Source organism: Mus caroli, chromosome 10 (assembly GCF_900094665.2).
Source record: "Mus caroli chromosome 10, CAROLI_EIJ_v1.1, whole genome shotgun sequence".
Lineage (NCBI taxonomy): Eukaryota > Metazoa > Chordata > Mammalia > Rodentia > Muridae > Mus > Mus caroli.
Genome location: NC_034579.1, coordinates 54,493,150 through 54,506,037, shown reverse-complemented (window position 1 = coordinate 54,506,037; position 12,888 = coordinate 54,493,150). Strand labels below are relative to the sequence as shown.

Genomic DNA, 12,888 nt, shown 5'->3' with positions numbered 1-12,888 from the left:
AGCCCACTGGTGCTAGACAAATCATTTCATGTTTCTCAGCTTCAGTTTCCTCTTCCATGAAAGAAGAGGGATCGCCTACCTTACCTTATCAAAGGTCCTATACATCATTTCACACAAAGCCCATGAATAAGGAAGGACCTGCTAAGAAAATAGGCCTTTGTGACAGACTCACCAACTCACTTCCTGAGACCCTGTGCAAACAGAAAGGAAATAAACATAAGGGCCTGCCTTCTTGCTCATTTTATTTATTATTTTATGGCAAAGCTCCAACAAAGCACTTCAGGCAAATGATGTAAACTTCATCAGCATAGGAAGTTATTCAAATAGGGCAGAGCGCTGAGTGTTTGGTTCTGTAACCAGACACACCTAGCTGCTCTCAGCTCAGCGTCTGTGAAACACCTCTGTCTCAGGCCATTCAGAAGACTGAATGAAATTTAATGAGGTCTCTGGCACACAGCAGCAGGACTTCCTCCTGCTTTTTACATGCCTAGGTTTACACAAACCACTCTACAGTCCCCGTTCTAGCAGGACTGGGAACTAAATTAGGCTCTGCTGAGTCATTTTCATTATTCCTTTAAAATGTTTAGGAAAACCAACTTCCTCTGAGAGCCTCTATGTGTTATTAATGAAATACTTTGTTGAGCTATATAAACTGATTCTTCTGGCTTATAAATTCTCTCTATTCAGAAAGTAGAGAGGTTCTTAGTAAGACAGAACAGTCAAGAATCAGCCAACATGTACCAGAGAAAAGAGCTTCGCCATACAGTGCTTAAGTCTCCAGCCACTAAAGAGAAGAGCCTCTCCCTTCCTAAAGGAGGGACACACTTCGGTTCTGTGAGAGCCGTGGCGACAAGCTTATGTGCCTCCCAAAACAGCTTATAAGCATTAGTGCATTAGTGAGCACTGCTTCCAACGAAAGTGGGTCTCAAAGGCGGACCCTGATGACTCTGACCTCAGTGACTATCCAACCAAACTGGATCGAGGTAGCTCAGCTTCTACTCTGATTCTCCCACTCCCGTGCCCCCTTTCAGCAAAGTTAGACATGGAACCCAGAGTCTCAGAACACTGGAAGGGGGGGGGGGGTGACAGACTCCGCCACTGAACAGCACTCCCTGGCCCTCAACAGGAACCTGACACCAGTGTGTCCCTTGCTGCTGCTCTCTAATCCACAGGGATACTCCGAATCCTGATTGATGTAATGATGTTTAACAACACAGCCAGCTGACACTCGTGCAGCACTACCTACATGCTCTGAAATGACGTCATCTTCTTCATCCTTCGACATTGTGACTTCCGAACTATTACTACCTCCACTTTAGAGAAACTCTCCAAACATCCCAAATATGCCAGGCACCCTGGCTTCTCTCAAGAGGCGCTATGAACAGGCTCCTAACTGGTACCAGGCTCTTTCACCTCAGGCATCCTCCACAGCACCTTCATGACTATTTTTCAACAAAGCTAAGATTCTCCATGTCACTGGCCTTAGCAAGCCTTCTCCTCTGGGTACCCAGCACACTGCTCCAGCAGCTCTCCCCTGGCAATACTAGTTCTGGGAGAAGTCTGCCCCTTTTGCCCCCTGAAAAAGGATGTGGAATCTTTAAGGAAAGAGCTCACTATTAAGATAAAATACAGATTTAATTACTATGTGTTATGTCTACCCAGCATGTGGTAGGCATTTAATAAAGCATATGAACTGAAAAAGCAAAAAACAAACAAAAAAGAAAACCAACTGTAAGTCCTGCCCTCCATCGAAATGGCAACTCTGAGAGCACTGTGAGCATCTATCTCCCTTCTCTTCTGTCCTAAGCGACATCAGAACTCCAGGGGCTTGTGACTCCTCTTACAGACAGACTACCTTCACTAAATCACTTCATAAGGTACCTACAAACTTTCCAATTTCCTTAACACATAAAGAATTCTAAATTATATGGTAAAGCTTATATATAATTTTCTTCTTCAGTGAATAATCCTAGTGACCCCAGACCCAAGAGCCATTTCAGCCCAGGGACAGCCTCACACAGCATGAAAACCAAGGCTCTGAAGCTACAGAAGATTCAGGTTCTCTGGGCAGCCTGAAAAATCCCTGGTTGGTGCAGACAGATCTATAAGCCTTCGGCATGCTCCACCACACACAGTTTTGAATTACTGTGTTTCATTACTGATGCACCTTCGAGCAGGTCCCGCTGTGAGATAAAGTGGAATTACAGCGGCAACAGTGGCTACAGATGATCGAGATACTCGGGGCTCTAATACACTTCTTGAACCTGTGGACAGTAAGACATTTACGATTCGCAATGTGAGCAAGGAGAGACTGAAAAAAATAAGGTGCCATTTACCTGCAGATCACACAGATGAAAAATGCCTCGCCGGTGTCTGCGAGCAGCTAAATCCCACATTAAATACTCGGGCTTCGGGAGCTGAAGCCCAGAGATGATGGTGATAATGTCTAGAGTCAAATGACTCTTCTTATAGAGCTGATGAGTGCAAAGGAAGGTAATTTCAGGAAGCACTTTACTAAAAGTAAATGCCCTCTCCTCAGAGAGGGAAGGGGGAGGTCAAGGACAGGCATGCTATCAAACAAAGAGAAAGAAGAGGCGACCACTTATATTAAAGGGGAAGTTCAAGGACAGGTGATAGAAGGGCGGATGGGGCTTCTGCAGCCCAGTATGGTGGCACGCACCTAGAATCCCAGCACTTGGAAGGCAGAGACAGAGGATTATAAGTTCATGATTATTCTCAGCTGGGAATCAAGTTTAAGACCAGCCTGGGCTACATGAGACCCTTACAGTATGAATATACTTGGTAACTGATCCTCTCCTGAGGTAATTACGGTAAAAATGAAGTCAGGTAGTTGGGCCTGGACGTAACCTGATGTCTGGAGCCCACGTAAGAGATTAGGAGACAGAAACACACACAGGGAAGCCCGTGTCAGAAGGAGATGGGTCTGGAGAGAAGACCCCAGCACCTGATTTAGATTTCTAGGCTACAGAGCTTCGAGAGAATGAACTGGAGAGCACAAGCCCTCGGCCGCTGGTGCTTTGTCACTGAGGCCCTCCATACTAATCTACACATGTGAATGCGACAATGTCAACAAACACACACCAATTACTTCCATGTAACAGGAATAGGCAGCTGAAAATTGAAACAAGCATACACACACACACACACAACCCAATCTTTTTAAAAAAGATTTATTTATTTTTATGTGCATTGGTGTTTTGCCTGCAGGTATGTGTGAAGGTGCCAGACCCCCTAGAATTGGAGCTACAGACAATTGTGAGCTGCCATGTAGGTGCTGGGAATTGAACCCAAGTCCTATGGAAGAACAGCCAGAGCTCTTAACCATTTCTCCAGCCAGCAGAAAACTGCAATTGTTAAAAGGCTATTTACAATACCATACTAAACAGGAGAAATCAAGGATAATTTTAATGTAAGTAGAGAAGTAGTGACAGGCATGGTAGTTCACACCTGCAACCTAAGCACCTGAAGGCTGGGGCAGGATCACTTCAAATTTAAGGCTAGCCTGGGTTACATAGTGAGTTCCAGGCCATCCTGGGTTACAAACAAGACCCTATCTCAAAAAGCAAGATAGGAAGGGAGAGGGGGAGGAATTTCATTTTCCTTTGTTTTATTATTTTTTTATTTACCTTTGTATCGCTCTTCTGTTACTTTCACATCATGCACACCAATCCCACTCCCCTCTCTGTCCCTTCATACCCTCCCTCTGCCTTTGCAACTCCAAAGAAAAAAAATCTCCTTGTGGAAGCTGTAGTCTGTCACAGTGTTATCTCACAATATACCATTTTGTCCACACTTCTGTGCATGCGAATGGTCATTGCAGTGAGTCACTGGCTTCTGCACACCATTCTGGACCCTCCCCAGGACTCCTCTCTGATATCCTGCTGTTGCCCTGTGTCATGAGATCCTATAGCTCCAGCAGTTCATAGGTGGGGTGGATGCTGGAGTGGGACAACTCAAAGCCCTGGAACTGGGCCTGGGTGGTAGTGGAGTTGATCAGCATACCAGCTCTCCCACACCCACACCACGAGGGCGAGCTCTCCTCCACTGCCTTGGCTAGCTCATCCGATGCTGGAGCCAGCAAGGGACACAGCCAGCTCTTGTTCTCTAACCCTCCAGCCAGCTCACCTGCTCTCATGACTGAGGGGCCAGCTCTCCCAAGGTGAGGGGGTAAGGTGGGGAGGGCATCTCTCCCTTGCCCACACAAAAAGGTAGACAAGTTGCTGGGCCAGTTCTCCCACGCTAGTGCCTCTGTTTGAAATAAGGAAATCTTAATACCATCCTTCCACACAGATCAGGCTGGCTTTAAACTCAGAGAGCCTTCGTTGCCTCTGCCTCTGCCCCTCTGCTCCTCTGCCCACCCCCACTGCCTCCCTGGTACTGGGATCATATCACCACACTGCTAGTCTCACCTACTCCTTTTAAAGATAGTGAAACAGAAATCTCAGATGAGCTTAAGAGGAACCTGAGGAGACACCTGTCACCTCAGTGAACAGATACAGAGCAGAAGTCACCTGACTGGATCACAAATGCACACTGCCCCTTGAAAATAGCTGCTGGCTTTTAAAGCCACTGGCCTGTCACTCTAACAGTGGCAGGAAGCTCACTAGAACACCTCTTCCATCGAACAGAGATAACGGCCCCTTGCTTGTTTCCTCTTCCGTGCTGTGCTCTTTCCTGGCTGTTCCCAGGGAACCGTTTAGAGGCAGAAACTCCACTCTATCAGTGCAAAGCCTCCTTGAACGCAGGATGGCAGTGGTGCAGGCTGACACAGGCCAGCATGATGTCCGGACCTCATCCAGACAACCTCCTTCTGGAGGAATTAACGCGATTCTGCCAGCATTTGCTCCCTGCCTGCCTATGCCAGTGTGCAAGGAGATGAAAGGCTGTGCACACACCCACAGAGACCGACTGGCCACAGGGCACCTGTCCCATGTGAGCTGTGCACAGCACTGTGAACAACAGACACTGAGCTCCAGCTACGCTGGCATTTACACGGAAGAGAATTTCAAAACGGAACCACCTCAGTGCCAGCATAAAATGACAGATGTACATGACGCTGTGACCCTTTGTGTTTCTGGATTTGTTGGTCTTTTGTCTTGTGCTGCTGGGCAGGTTCATGCTCTGCCTCTGAACCACATCTCCCCCACGCCAGTGCTTCTGAACGTCTAGCTCACCTTCCACCCTATGCCAAATGAACTCACCCTGTCTAAAATGTTAAAGGGAAAACTGTTCTCATACACACATGACTATCTGACATGTACATGCAACCTTGGTTCAGCACTAAAAGCCAGGATCATCATTTATAATTGGTTATATAATTCTCTGTGAAGCCCAGGCTGGCCCTTGGGTGGCACACACCTTTGAATCCCCACACTTTAGGAAAGAGAGGCAGAGGCAGGTGGATCTCTGTGAATTCAAGGCCAATCTGCTCTTCACAACGAGTTCCAGGATAGCCAGGACTACATAGAGAAACACTGTCTTAAGACAAACTTAAAAATGAGCTTAGGAAAAAAAACTATACTTAAAAATTATCACTGGCACTGCTGCAACTTTCAAAGCTAGATTCATCTAACCTGTGTTCTATTGTTTTCCAGTCAGTGCCTCATGTTTCCCAAGCTGGACTGTGTTCTCTAGGTACCTGAGGATGAACAGGGCCCCTCTACCCTAATGCTAGAATTACAGAAATGTGCCACCATACCGTTTGTGCAGCACAGGCCATTGAACCCAAGGCTTCCTGCATGCTAGGCAAGTACTTTACCAACTGAGCTACATCCCCAGGCCACCTACTCTTAGCACTCTAATGATGCATTGTAACCTAGCAACAGTAAGTACGGAAGGACAGCTAACACTTATTAAGTATTTATTGTGGCCATGCTGAGTACTTGAACTCCTTTAATTCTTCCTACAACGTTCCCGACCATTTGCTCAACTGCACATAAGCAACGACTCCAGAATCAGATCTCAGTCAACCTCTATGAAAACTACAGAAATTAACCACTGTTGTATTTTATCCCAAATATCTTTATTCCTCTCTTCATGCCAGAATTAAGGAAGTGTAACCCGAAGGAATGGAGAGATGTCTCAGCGATTAAGAGCACTTGCTGCTCTTGCAGAGGACCCAGGTTCAGTTCCCAGCAGCTCCATGGCAGCTTGTGATTATCTGTAACTCCTTTTCCAGGGGACCCAATATCCTCTTCTGACCTCCCTCGTGTGCTGGACATATGCATGCATGTAGGCAAACATACATACAAAGTAAAAGTTAATAAATCTTTTATAAAAAAGAAAGCATAAGCCAGGCAGTGGTGGTGCACGCCTCTAATCCCAGCACTTGGGAGGCAGAGGCAAGCGGATTTCTGAGTTCAAGGCCAGCCTGGTCTACAGAGTGAGTTCCAGGACAATCAGGGCTACACAGAGAACCCCTATCTCAAACAAAACAAAACAAAAACAAAACAAAACAAAAACAAACAAATAAAGCCTACCCTGCCCTCACCTAGGTGGCGTGGATTGGCAACAACAATGAAAATCTGAAGCTTGCATATACAAGGCAATCAGTTACAACCCTACTATGAGCCACAGCCCTGCTCCACACCTGAACTAAATATCTAAAAATAAAAAACAAAACAAAACAGGGCTGGGAAGATGGCTCAGCAGTTGAGAGTACTGGCTGCTCTTCCAGAGGTCCTGAGTTCAATTCCCAGCAACCACATGATGGCTCACAACCATCTATGCCCTCTCCTGGCACACAGGTGTACATGCAGATAGAGTACTCACATACATAAAGTAAATAAATCTTAAAAAAAAAAAAATACAAACTCTGAAAAAAGCACATTTCATAGCTGTGCAAAAGTTATTAGTCATGACATCAAAAGACTTATGGGGCTGGAGAGATGGCTCAGTGGTTAAGAGCACTGGCTGTTCTTCCAGAGGACCCAGGTTCAATTCCCAGCACTCACATGGCAGCTCACACTGTTTGCAATTCCTGTTTCTGGGGATCTGACACCCTCACATAAACATACATGCAAACAAATCACCAATGTACATAAAATAAAAATAAATAAATTATAAAAAGACCTATAATACAAAATTTGTATTGTATATTTATAAACTAGACCATCAAAATGTAACATTTTTATTCCACAAATAATACTGGTAAGAGGATAAAAACACAAGCTACATATTGGGAGGAAATATTTGCAAAGCATATATTCTTGAAAGAACAAACATCTAGGGTATGCATGAGTGTGTCAACATTTTAAAAAAAAGCTTCTTTTTTTTAAGGCACAGTCTCACTACAAAGCCCTGGCTAGCCTAGAACTTTCTATGTAGACCAGGTTGGCCTTAAACCCACAGAGATGCACCTCTCTCTGCTTTCTGAGTGGTGAGATTAAAAGTGTGTGTCACTAAACCCAGCAAACAACCCAGCTTTAAATATTCTTTAAGGGGCTGGAGAGATGCCTCAGCGGTTAAGAGCACTGAGTTCTCTTCCAGAGGTCCTGAGTTCACTTTCCAGCAACCACATGGTGGCTCACAACCATCTGTAATGAGATCTGATGCCCTCTTCTGGAGTGTCTGACAGCTATAGTGTACTTACATATAATAAATAAATCTTTAAAAAATAAACTCCTTAAAATAGTTTGTGTGTGTGTACCTGGGTGTGTGTGTGCAGCACAAGCATGCAGGCACCCTCAGAGGTCAGAATAGGGGTCGGATCTGCTACAACTGGAGCTACCCGCAGCTGTGAGCCACCATGTGCCTGCTGGGAACCTCTGGAGCCCAGAGCTCTGCAACAGCTGCAAGGGCTTTAACTCCTGAGCATCACTCTAGGCCTAAGAACAATAACTGAGATGGGAAAAACCATGAAAGGGACCTCAGCAAAGAAAATATACCAGTGAGGGGAAAAGAAGCTGAGCATCAGGGAAATGAAAATGGAAACCATGGAAACTATGTAAGATGCTGCTCCATCTATTAAAATGGATAATATAAACAATAGTGACCATTTGAGAGAGAGACAGACAGACAGAGAGTAGTGAGGTGTGTGTGTGTGTGTGTGTGTTTGTGTGTGTGTGTCTGGTGAAGGGTATTTGCATGTGTGTGTGTATGTATGTGTATCTAGTGAAGGACGTGCATATGTGTGTATGTGTGTATCTGGTAAAGGATGTGTACGTGTGTGTGTGTGTGTGTGGGGGGGGAATGGTAAAGATGTGTGCATGCCGAGCGTGGTGGCGCACGCCTTTAATCCCAGCACTTGGGAGGCAGAGGCAGGAGGATTTCTGAATTCGAGGCCAGCCTGGTCTACAAAGTGAGTTCCAGGACAGCCAGGGATACACAGAGAAACCCTGTCTCCAAAACACAAAAAACAAAAACAAACAAAAAAAGATGTGTGTGCATGCACAGAACACATGGAGTGGTCAGAAGGCAACTTCAAGAAAACTCAGTTTTCTCCTCCTAACTTATGTGGATTCCAGGAACCAAACCGGAGTTGCCAGGCTTGCCAGGCTTACCCGGCAAACACGTCTACCCGCTGAGCCTTCTCAGCAGTCCTGGTAATACTTTTATAAGGTTAAACATGTGCCTACCACACATACTAGCCATCCTATTTTTGGGTATCTACTATAAGGAAATGAACGTTTGTTTTTATAGAAAACCTCTGCTCAATTGTTCATAGCCATAATTGCCAAAATTTGGAAGATCCCAATGATGCCCTGTAACAAAGAGACAGATAAGCAGAACTGTAGCCCGTCCATGACATGTAGCCATCCAGCTCACTCAGAAGAACAGCTGATACACACAGGGCAGACGGCACCCAAGCCGTCCTAGTGAAAGGGCTGGTGTCAATGGCCTGTCCGTGTGACTCCATCTTAGGATGCCTGTGTCGACACTGACACCTATCTATCAGTGTGATTCTCAGAAAGATAATAATGGGCCAGGTGTGGTGGTGCAGCCCTATAACCGCAGTAGCGTGGTGGGCTGGGGCAGGATTGTGCTTGAGAGTTCACCGCCAGCATCCTAGGTGTCAGGAAGATGACAAGGGATGCCATGGGATGGCTCTGACGGGCCTGCCCGTGGCCATGAGCCTGCTCTACAGTCACAGACCTATGTGTCTGTTAGAATCCCTACAGATGTACACCTCCAAAGCTATTTTCACTGTAAGGTACATCTAAGTATAATTTTAATTTTTAATCCTTCCGTCATGGCAAACAAAGTAGAGATTTTTTAAAATTCTGAACTTTTAAGAAGTAGACCATCCACATTTAAAAAAAAAAAATCTCTCAAGGTTCAGAAAACAAAAAGAAGAGGGGAAAGATTCAAAGGGCCAAGGTTCAGGGGCTGGAAAGATGGTTCGGCAGTTAAGAGCACTGGCTATTCTTGCAGGACTCAGGTTCAGTTCCCTGGACCCACACAGTGGCTCACAGTGTCCAATAACCCCAGTTCCAGGGGACCCACCCACCTCTCTGGCCTCCACAGGCCCTGCATACACAGTGCACTTACATACAGGCAAAATATTTTTGTACACATAAATTTTAAATAGATGCTAAATCTTTAAAAAGAGACGGGACCAGAGGCAAACAGCATCTTTAATGCACTCGTTAGCTCACAGCAGCTGTGGTTGCTTGCAAAAAGACCTGCACAAGATGAAAGCAAGAAGCATGCCAGCACAGAGGAAGCTAAGGAGCTATTCACAGTCATTAGCTGCCAGGGGAGAAAGCCTTAGTTTTCTTAGGCGTATGGTCCCCTAGTACGTCAAGAATTCTCCATTACTATTCCCCCCCTACCAGTGTGTGTGTGTGTGGTGTATGTGTGTGGGGTGTGTGTATGTGGTGTATGTATGTATATATGTGTATGTGTGTGGTATGTGTATGTATGTTTGTATGTGGTGAGTATGTGTATATATATGGTCTATGTGCATGGTGTGGGTGTATGTATGTGGTGTATGTGTGGGGGTTCGAGGTATGAGTATGTAGTGTATTATATGTGTGAGTATGTGTGTGAGTGTGGTATGTATGTGTGGTATATGTATATGGTATGTGTATGTGTGATGTGTACATGGGGTGTGTGTGTGTGTGAGAGAGAGAGAGAGAGAGAGAGAGAGAGAGAGAGAGAGAGAGAGAAAATAAGTTGTCTCCATCTGCCATTGACCCCAACATTTGACCTCAAGTTTGTCAGGCTGGGCTCAAGCACCAGCCTCTGGGAGATGCTTCAGCAAATTAGTTTGAGAAGACTGATGCTATCGGCGTTAGGTTATACCATCTGTGTACAGGACAGACGTGGCATCTTTTCAATCTTTACAGCTGTGCTTGTACCCTGCCTTGAAACTGCTGTTTAAGCTATGACCTAGACACAGAACCTGAAAGTGCTTAAGAGACAAGTGACTTGAAAATACTTCTACCTAACAAAATCTCCCCTGCACGGCATCCACTCTACAATGCATCTGGGTTCCCTTTAGACAAAGAGCCTGGAAATCAAACCTCTGGCTCATTCCTCCTTTTCTATGACAAAAGCAATACACAGAAGAACTTCTGTAGTGTTGACAAAGAGTAGAAAGAAACCAAAAGAAAATTCTACTTTGGAGAACTTAATTATCTTCTTGAAGATAATTTGGATAAATACATGAAAAAGACTCAAATACATTACCTCCTTTTCACTTCTAGGAATTAAGTAAGAAACAAATCAGGACAAAGTCATTACAATAACGAAAAACAGAAAAAGAAAGACCATGTGAAACTAACCTAGAACACTAGTTAACATTCAAAACACAAAATTATCTGAGCTAGGGATGATGTCACAGGCTGTCATCTCAACGACACAAGAAGCTGAAGCAGGAGGATTGTGTGAGCTGAGGAGTTCCAGAACAGCCTAGCCTGGTCAACACAGGTGAAGTTCTCATAACATAAAGAAGAAGGAGGCAGGGTGGTGGCATACACCTTTAATCACAGCACTTGGGAGGCAGAGGTAGGCAAACCTCTGTGATTTCAAAGCCAGTCTGGAGTTCAAAGTGAGTTCCAGGACAGCCAGGGCTACAGACAGAGAAACCCTATCTTGAAACCTTCTCTCACCTGCCCCAAAAATGGTGTGACCAACCAGTTACTGGTCCTGCTTGAGACCCATGTAGAGAGTGGAAGGTCCAGGACAGGCTGGACAAAGACTTGGATAGAAAATGGTTCCTAACGATACTCTGCTATACTCAGGTTGATGCCCAGCCCAACTGACATCAGAGAAGCTTCACCCAGCAACTGATGGAAACAGATGCAGAGATTCACGGCCTAACATTAGGTAGAGCTCAGGGAGTCCTGGGGAAGGAGGATTGTAGGAGCCAGAGGGGTCAAGGACACCACAAGAAAACTCACACAATCAACTAACCTGGGCTCACAGAGACTGAATCAACAACCAAGGAGCCTGCACCAGACTCACCTAGGCCCTCTGCACATGTTACAGTGGTGTAGTTTGGTCTTCTGTGGGACTCCTAAGAGTAGGAACAGGGGGGTGTCTCTGACTTTTTTGCCTGCTTTAGAAACCCTTTCCTCCTACTATGTGCGTTACTTTATCCAGCCTTGATATCAGGGGAGGTGCCTAGTCTTACTGAAACTTGACTGATGAGAGCTCCATAATTTTCAAAAGAGAAATAGAGGGGTGGATGGGGGTGGGCAATGGGGAAGTGGAGAAGAGGGATTGTGGGAAGTCAAAGGAGGGGAAACTGCTGGTGGGATGTAAGGGGGCAGGGAAGGGAATGGAAATTGACCATATGTCAACTTGGTCTGATTATTTGTTTTTTTGGACAGGGTCAGGATAGCCTCAAACACAAGCTCCTCCTGCTTTCGACCTCCTGACTGCTGGGCTCCATCATGCATTTCATGTGTGGTATGGAGAAAAGTACAGGGTCTGTAAGTGCTTCATGCCTTTATTCCCTTCACTTTTCTTATTTTGTTTTGAAGTCTATATATCCCAGGCTGAACCCTAGATTCTCTTGTCTTGCCCTGGAGTGCTTGGATTATAGGTGTGTGCTATCATGCCTAGCTAAACTTTATGTTATTATCCTAGTAACAACAATTTCACTGCTATGAGGCTGTTCTAAATGTTGGCTTACTTTACTTTTTATGTGTGTGAGTGTGTGTACACTGCATGTGTTCCCAGTGCCCACAGAAGCCAGACGAGGACATTGCATCCCCTGGAACTGAAGTTATGGACAGTTCTGAACCACCTTGTATGTTCTGGGAACTGACTCCGAGTCCTCTGGAAGAACATAAACGCTCTTAACAGTGAGCCACCTCTCCAGCCCTCCAAGTCTACACACAAATTTATCTGTATCATGGTACTACCCCAAGTGAGCCACCATGCCTGAAGATAGAAGGTCAGCAGACCGTGGTACTTTCTTCCTCTTGCCACCTAAAAGGCATGGCATGGAATACTGTACACGCAGGAATGGCCTTCTATGCCAGGCAAGGGGGTACACATCTGTAATCCCCGTACTGGGGAGGTGGTGGCAGGAGGAGCCAGAGTTCAAAGTCATCCTCAGCTACAGACAACTCCAGTCCCAGGAGATCCGCTGCTCCTTTCTGGCCTCCTCAGACACCAGGAAACACATGGCACACAGACAGACAAAAGTAGGTAACACTCACATATATATAAAATAAGATAAAAATAATGGAAACTTAAAAGACTAGAGGTAGGTTTGGGAGATTGTTCGGTAGGTAAAGCGTGCACAAGCAAGCAAGAAGACTCAAGTTCCGAGTCCCAGCAGCTGCACAAAAGCCAGGAGCTGTAGCAGACATCCCTATCTTCAGAATGGGTAAGCAAGGGAGATGGGGGAGTGGGGAGAGTGACAGGAGGATCCCAGGGTCTAACAGACCAGCCAGCACTGAAAACTGTCAG

At 45.6% G+C, this 12,888-nt stretch overlaps 1 protein-coding gene across 3 annotated transcripts in view; it reads right to left on the bottom strand.

Moving 5' to 3' along the window:
* The window catches only part of Ascc1 (activating signal cointegrator 1 complex subunit 1), a 93,571-nt gene that overhangs the window by 70,053 nt on the left and 10,630 nt on the right, over nt 1-12,888 (bottom strand). The window lies entirely within an intron of this gene.